Source organism: Arvicanthis niloticus, chromosome 3 (assembly GCF_011762505.2).
Source record: "Arvicanthis niloticus isolate mArvNil1 chromosome 3, mArvNil1.pat.X, whole genome shotgun sequence".
NCBI classification, from domain to species: Eukaryota; Metazoa; Chordata; class Mammalia; order Rodentia; family Muridae; genus Arvicanthis; species Arvicanthis niloticus.
In genome coordinates this window covers 118,449,890-118,458,548 of record NC_047660.1, presented here as the reverse complement: position 1 = coordinate 118,458,548, position 8,659 = coordinate 118,449,890, and the positions used below count along the sequence as shown (strand labels likewise).

Here is an 8,659-nt window from a genome sequence, read left to right as displayed (position 1 = left end):
AAGACATGAGCAAAGAATACAAATGTGGTTGCCTGGCAACCTTCCATTGGCACTTTCTGGTAAGACAGAGCAAGCACAAGGAGAGTGGGTGTCTGTGAACTGAAAGAAACTCTGAGTTCAGCAGAGGGGCACATTTCAGATATGCTCACTGCTTCGTTCCAACACTCCTGATGTAACAGCAACATTGCAACAAGAAAAAGAAGCACAGAAAGCAATGTCTGTGTGGCTAAAAGTGATTTGAAAGAATTAGACTCTGAACATGAAAAACTTCTAAAACTGCTTAAAATGATTTGCCTATACTTGTCTTTTTATATATAGCACAAAAAAATAAAGTTTATGAGTTAAAAATTCTATACAAAAAATTCTAGAAGTTTATCATTATTATAATTTTGGTGACAAGAACCCATACCACAGTTGAAAAGACAATTAACTTTTTCTTCATACAAAAATATCCATTTAACTGGATACACAGTTAAGGTAATACCTACTATCTTAGTTAGAGTTTTACTGCTGTGAACAGACACCGTGACCAAGGCAGCTCTTATAAGGACAGCATTTGATTGGGGCTGGCTTACAGGTTCAGAGGTTCAGTCCACTATCATCAAGGAGGGAGCATGGTAGCATCCAGGCAGGCATGGTGTAGGAAGAGATGAGAGTTCTACATTTTGTTCTGAAGGCAGACAGAAGACAGGCTTCCAGGCAGCTAGGATGAGGGTCTTAAGGCCCATCCCCACAGTGACACACCTACTCCAACAAGGCCACACCCACTCCAGCAAGGCCACACTTCCAAATAGTGCCATTTCCTGGGCCAAGCATATTCAAACCACAACACCTACTATGGCCTGTCACCTCGAGGGTCAGTGTTGTGCACTGGATATGGGTCTTTTCATTTCAAAACAATCCCGTGATGTCCCTTGAAGAAAATTTAGACGTTTTCTGTGTGCGCTATGTGATCTTTATACTTAAAAAAAATCCGTTGTTATTTAATAGAAAAAAATCAGATATTGCAGGTTTCGTTTCAAACCACCTCATTAAAGTAAATATTGCATAAAGCAAATTCCACACTTTTTTTCCTTCCCAAGTGCAAGTTAGAGTCACGTTTACACAAGTGTATCAATTCACTGTTTCTTTCTCTTTTTTTGTTTTTTTGTTTTTTGTTTTTTGTTTTTTGTTTTTTTCGAGACAGGTTTCTCTGTGTAGCTTTGGCTGTCCTGGAACTCACTCTGTAGACCAGGCTGGCCTTGAACTCAGAAATCCGCCTGCCTCTGCCTCCCAATTGCTGGGATTAAAGGCGCACACCACCACCCAATTCACTGTTTCTAAATATAAAAAATGGACATACCTTTAGTGGTTAATCTTGATTGATGGGATTTAAAATGAATACTAAACATGATCCTGAGGAATTCTCTAGATTAAGTTAGTTGAGTTGAAAGGACCTACCCTATATGTGGGCTGTCCCTTTCTCTCTCTGGTCCAGGGTCCTAGACGAAACAAAAAGGAGAACGTAAACTGAGCACCTGTGTTCATCTCTCTCTGCTCCTGACTGTGACTGCAGTATGACCGGCCACCTTCTGCTCCTGCTACCCTCCAGACCATTTCTCTGACATTGTGGACGGAACCCTCTAACTGTGAACTAAAATAAACCTCTCTACCTTGAGTTGCAGTGACCAGGTTTGTTTTGTTTTGTTTTTTTTTCTCACAGAAAGCCAAGTAATTAGTATAACATGTTAATTTTAAAGTAGTTCGTTGTTCAAAATCGCTGATCATCATCTGACTCTTTAGCGAGTAGTAATCTTTTTGCTGGTAGGAGGTTTTGCCTGGATGTTGAAGCTGCTGACTGGCAAGTTGGTTGCTGAAAATTGGGTGGATACTTCCTCTAACAAGGCCACATCTAAACCGAGATAGCCTTGGAATTCCTGACTGAGAACAAATCCATAGTGAGGGCCTTCCCTGCCTGTTCCTGTCAACCCACATCTAGATGCTTTCTCTACTCAAGTCCGCCTCTCCTGTGTTCAATGGTTTTCCTCCCCTCTGCTCAGACCAATGAACAAAGAAAGGCTGTATTAAGGCCAAAGGGGGTATCGAGGCTGAGGCTAAAAGGATGAATAAAACCTTGCTCCTGGCTTTGAGATAATTACAGATTATGGGTTAGTCAATTGCATGAATAGGTAACAGTGAACATACATGATAGATGCCCTGCCTTTGTGTACAGCAAGTTCTGACATGGAAGGAACAATAGAAACAAGCCCTGAGAGAAAGAGAAGGGTGTGTTTTAAACTCACTTGGCTTACCTTATATTACAGATCTGTGCTAGCTAGATTTATGTTGACTTGATACAAAGTGTAGCCATCTGAGAGGAGGGAGCCTCAGGTGAAAAGACGCCTCCATAAGACTGGGCTGAAGGGAAGCCTATAGAGCATGTTCTTAATTGGTGATTGATGCTGGAGGACCCAGCCCATTGTGGGTGGGACCATCCCTGGGCTGGTGTTCCTGGGCTCTATAAGCAAGCAAGCTGAGCAAGCCATGAGGAGTAACCAGTAAGCAGCACCCCTTCATGGCCTCTGCATCAGCTCCTGCCTCCAGGTTTCTGCCTTGTTGGAGTCGTGTCCTGGCTTCCTAAAGTGTAAGGTCAATAAACCGTTTCCTCCAGAACTTTTTGGTCATGGTGTTTTGTTGCAGCAATAGAACTAAGAGAGAATCTTTTCAGTAAGAATCCCTGACTGTAGCGACCCACTTAGGGAGTGTTTCAGTTATAGCTTTTCACATCTTGTATGATGTAGGCCACGAAAGCATATGGTATTTATTTAATCTTGAACTAAAGATGGTAGACCAGGTTATATAAAAGTTCTGAAAATGATTCAGTTCCAGCTTCCTGTGAAAAGCACAAGAAATTCTGATACACCATTACAAAGGCATTTTCTACTGGTCCAGCTCAAAGCCTCAGCTAAAAAACAAAATGCTTAACACCAGGTTATAGACTATAGCGGAGACAGTAACATTTACAGAACATTAGACAGTAATGTGTTTGCAGGTTTGGTTCATGAACAGTCTAATCCAAAAGACTACACATCTGTTAGGAAGGCTGTTTATCACTGTCTTAGTCAGGGTTTTACTGCTGTGAACAGACACCATGACCAAGGCAAGTCTTATAAAGGACAACATTTATTTGGAGCTGGCTTACAGAATCAGAGGTTCAGTCTATTATCATCAAGGTGGGAACATAGCAGCATCCAGGCAGGCACGGTGCAAGAAGAGCTGAGAGTTCTACATCTTCATCTGAAGGCTGCTAGTGGAAGACTTCACTTCCAGGCAGCTTGGACTAGCGTCTTAAAGCCCATACCCACAATGACACATCTACTCCAACAGGGCCACACCTTCTAATAGTGACAATCCCTGGGGCAAGCATATACAAACCATCACAATCACCTTCATTCATATTTGAGAATATATGTGCCAAAGGGTTTCTTATCTTAAAAGAACCTCAGAACTGAGGATGTATCTGTTCCAACCAGTAGCGGCTTGTCATTGAACAAACTTTTAAAAACATTTGTTTGCTTGTTTAGGAGTGGGGTCATGTGCCAACAGCGAATGTGGCAGTCAGGGGACAGTTCTATGGAGTCAATTGTCTCCTTCCACTACTCGGACCCTGAGGTTTGAAATAGGTTCAGGCTTGGTGGCGGGTGCTTTTACAGGCTGAGCCTTCTCATCAGAAGTGTTTTGATCTGATTCTCAAATACAAGGCCCTTGTATAGAGGAGGCATAGACACACATGCTCTCATCTATATCTGGTTCTTAAGAAGACATTTCCTAGAAGAGGAGACATTGTAGTTTGCACAACATATATGAACACATGCACCAAATCACTGTCATTTTAGATAAGCCTCCTTTACAGAATATATCAAACAGCAGAACATAAAAAAAAAAAAAATTAAGCAGATTAAGAAAAATCTGCACAGCAAAGGGACATTTACACTCATGACTCTGCTGTTAGAGATTCTTACTCTCACTTGTAGAAAGTGGGCAGATTAAAAACACTTCTTTTCCATTCTAGGAATGTTTTGCACAGCATGGTGACTGGAATTAGTAATAATGTACCACACACTGCAGAGTGAATCTTAACTGTTCTCACCACAATTTCTTTTTTAAAAAAAGAATGTTTGGTAATGAAAATGCTAACAGCTTATTGAATCAATTCACATACATCAAAACATCACTCTTGCCAGGCAGTGGTGGTGCACATCTTTAGTCCCAGCACTTAGGAGGCAGAGGCAGGCGGACTTTTGAGTTCAAGGCCAGCCTGGTCTACAGAGTGAGTTCCAGGACAGCCAGAGCTACACAGAGAAACCCTGTCTCGAAAAAAACTCTGCTTTGTAAATGTACACAATTTTTATTTGTCAGTTATACCCTCACAAATATGAGGGAAACCCCAAAAGATATGTAATGCTTTAGAATTTTATTATCAACAGAAATAAAGTTTCAAAGTAGAATAAAATAAAAATGTATTTCTCCCTTCCTATTGTCACTACACACAAATGAAAACTGTCTCTTAAATCGCTGCAAAAGAGAGTGTGAGGAGGAATTGAGTCTTGGTGGGAGGAGTTTTAAATACAATGTTTACTCTGTTCATAGATGCCACTTGAGCAAACGTATCAGAAAATGAAAACTCAAGAAAGTCTCTCTAAGCATCTGAACACATAAGTTAGATACCTCAATTGATTAATTAGAGGAAACTCTGGAACTCAATACTATAGGCTAAGCATAATGTTACCTCTTTCAAATGCAGAGAGCTTGGCTGTGTCTTTCTTACATGGTATTCCATACTTGGGTTTGGCTTATCAGGGTTCCTGCTAGGGCATGAATCTGTTATGATCTGTCTTCCAGTGTTACCAAAACATCTCTTATGACAACAAACCCCAGTACAAAACAGTTTTGTCTGGAGGCACATGAACTCCTGTGTTGAGGCTGAATTATTGCCTGTGGTAGTTTGAATAGGTATTGCTCCCATAGAATCATGTGTTTGAATGCTTGGCCTACAGGGACTGGTACTATTAATAGGTGTGGCCTTGTTAGAGGAAGTGTGTCACTGTGGGGATGAGTCTCCTATGCTCAAGATATGTTCAGCCCCTGCACATATGTAGTAGATGAGCAGTTTGGTCTTTATGTGGGTCCCCGAAACAATAGGAGTAGGGGCTGTCCCTGAGCCTATTGCCTACCTGCCTGCCTGTATATCCTACAACCCTAAATGGACGGCCTTGTCTGGCCTCAGTGGGAGAGGATATGCCTAGTCCTGCAGCAAGTTGATGTGCAGGGTGGGGAGTTGGGGGATGGCGATGAGGATAGGGATGGGAGGATTGACATTCTGGGGGGGGGGGGTTCTCCTTCTAAAGGGAATGGGGAGAGAACTTACATGAGGGGGTACTGGGAGGAGAGGAAGGGCTGATGTTGGGTTGTAAAGTGAATAAATAAATTTAATTTTTAAAAGGTATGTCTAGTGATATAGTCTCTTGCTGCCTGTGGATCAAGATGTAGAACTCCTGCTTCTCCAGCACCATGTCTGCCTGGATGCATGTTTCCCACCATGATGACAATGGACTAAACCTCTGAAACTGTAAGCTGGCCCCAATTAAAGGTTTGCCTTTATAAGAGTTGTCATGATCATTTTTTTTTTGTTTGTTTGTTTTGTTTTGTTTTGTTTTGTTTTGTTTTGTTTTTTTTTACAGCAACACAATCCAAACTAAGACACTGGCCATTTGGTCAGTTTTATTTATATACTGAAAGAAATTTCAACTATTCTTAAATATTCTCTGGTCTTTCTGAAATATATCCTATGATAAACTATAGTTTATATCAATCAATACAAAGTACCAGTTCTCCAGCCCAAGTGGCAATCAATGTGAACTTAGCTCTCTGCTTTATTTAGGGAAACATTGTGTGGCATGGATAAAGCCTGAGGTGAGAACCTCTCTCTTGCTTTGATTGATTGCCACTAGCCTTGGGTATTTGACTACCAGCTTTAGACTGAGAATAGCATGGTCATAAGCAGAGTACGTATAGGATTATAAAATGGTAGACCTGTTATTGCAAAGTTCGCCATCTCAGGAGCACTAACACTGTTTGTTCATGGCTTTCTTTGGCTTCTTTCCAGATGTCTTAGCAAAGGGACAGGGTGGAGGAAGAGAAGCATGTTGTAAACAACTGTATTATGTGGCTGGTGAGATGGAAATTCATTTAATGAAAAGGAAAGCAGGCTGAAAAATGGCTATCTTCTACTTCACCCTTCTCTTGTCTTTCCAGTGCCCACCAGAAAGGCAGCCGTGTGGGAGCCATGCCCGGCAGCAGCGATGCAGACAGGAGTACTGCACCTCTGAACTCTCATACTCCCCACTCCATGAAGTCCTTTCTGAACCTGTTACACAGATGTCCTGCTATTTCTTTCTCTGTTCCCTACAAGAACTGCCTTTGAGATTGACTATAATATCATTCAAAATACTCATTTCTCTCTTTGTGTAAATTACATTTTCTCTTCCATGACTTGCTCTTGCTTTTGATGTCCCTGTCTAGTGGAACTCAGAAGTGACCATGTGATTTGCTTTGGCCAATGACATGTCAATTCCACATACAAGCTTAAGAGGCAGATTATATAATTTATCTTTTTCCCTTCACAAAATTAGCAATGTCTTAGACAAAGGCAAGATCCATTGGCCTGGATTCCATTATGAGAACAGCAAAGAAGAGAATTACCTACACGACAGATGTGTTGGGTAAGAAATAAACGGGGAACATGAGTCATGGGATACTTGTGTAATTTGTTACTGCATGATAGGCAAGGGTGACAGATTTGACCCTTGTTTCATGGCTCTTTTCTCAATTTACTTGTGGTTTTGGGGTTGCAAAGCTCCTAGTAGCTTCTTGAAAGGAAGTTTATAATCAGCAGGACCTCACTGTCTGAAAGAAACAGAATGTTGGACTTGAGACAATACTTGAAATTATTGGCTATTTTCTCCCATTTTCCAATGCTTCTATTAAAAACTCCAGCTTTGGTGAGGGGAGGATACACATCTTCTTCTGGCTTCTATAGTTCTATAGGTATACACACACACACACACACACACACACACACGCAAATACACATAACTAAACATAAATCTTTTGGGGAAAAAAGTAAGACTGAGCTGGAGTTAGTGAGCTGAGTTGCTTAGCGTTAAGAACACTTGTTCTCTTGCAAAGGACCAGAGTTCAGTCTCTAGCACTCACATGGTGCCTCACAACTATCTCTAACTCCAGTTTCAGGTACTCTAAAGCTCTCTTCTAGCCTCTAGAAGAGGCACCACGTACACATACTGCACTTACATACACTCGGATAAAACATTCATACACATAAAATAAAAATAAGCAACATTTAAAACTAATCAAATAATAAAGAACAAGGCAATAAAGTGACCCAGTGGTGATCTGTGTGCATGGCCAGGACTTTACAACTGGACATCACTGAAGGAAACTGGAAAGTGAACAGAAGCTTCAGCTGGAAGACCTTTCTTGTGCCCATCTCACAATATGAGAGAGTATGTCCGCCATCAGTACGTTACTAGCTGAAATCATAACTTTCAAGTGAATGCTCCTTACCCATCCTTGTGTGCTCCTTTCCTGAATCTGGGAGTGGTTTGAAGGAGGTGTAGTCTTCAGTTCCATTCACAAGCTCAGGCACTGGCTTCCTTCTCTGCTGGGTCTGCTGTGTTTCCTCCATCTACTTCCTATCTTCCAAATGAGATAAATTATCTCAGCGGCTCTTATTTCCTTTCCTGCCACCATGCTAATGGGAGTGGGGTTTGCATTATTTTCTAACTGACAGTATAACTAATTAACACGGATTCATTGTCTTAAAAACAAAACATGTTTATTACTTATAGTCCTGGAGGGTTGGAGTTCAAGATTCATCTCATTATGCTAAAACCAAGATAGTAGTAGGCAGATCTGCTCACCTTCTGGAAATTCTAGCAGACACTGTTTCTTTTGGCTTTTCTAGCCCTGTCTGAGCTGTCTGAATTTCTTAGTTCATGGCCTTCTGCTCCATCTCCAATGCCAGCAGGAGAGCAAACCCTGATTTCTCCTCTCTCACCAACTCCCACTACTCTCGTTCTTTATAAGGATCGTTGTGACTGTCCAGCCACACTTCCCACGAGAATTGCCTGTCTCAAAGTCCTGACTTAATCATATCTACAAAAATACTTTCTACCAGATAACATAAATATTTAGAAGTTTTAGCAATTAGGACATGGTCATCTGTGAGGAACATTCCAGTGTCAGTGTCTGAGGCAGTCACAGTGACCTTGTCCTTGGAAAGTGTTTTACAGACTCTAAGAGTAAGCTTGTGTGGGAGGTGGTTAAATGGCTATTTCTCTCCTTTGAAGAAGACAGAGCAAGCAGAGAGACAAGGCCCAGCAGACAGCACATACTTATCCATTAATAGTAAGTGAAACCCTGGGGCACTGGGACCCTGTTCTTTTGGGTCAGCATTTGCATACTGCTGCTGCTGCTGCTTCTTCTTGTATGGGCCCTGAGGATCCTTGTCTCCTAGCTGCTTTGAAGACTGCATAAGTAGTTAAAGATACCCAAACTCCCCGTGGAACTCTCCAGTTTCTTCCTTTGTTATCTTCATGGA

At 41.5% G+C, this 8,659-nt stretch overlaps 1 long non-coding RNA gene across 1 annotated transcript; it reads right to left on the bottom strand.

The window, feature by feature from the left end:
- Window positions 1-1,439: 1,439 nt before the first annotated feature.
- Window positions 1,440-8,114, bottom strand: LOC143441625 (uncharacterized). Its single transcript, XR_013109192.1, has 3 exons — window positions 7,980-8,114; window positions 7,624-7,751; window positions 1,440-1,481 (listed from the first exon to the last, which is right to left on the bottom strand). It is a non-coding gene; the product is annotated as an uncharacterized LOC143441625 (long non-coding RNA).
- Window positions 8,115-8,659: the final 545 nt, after the last annotated feature.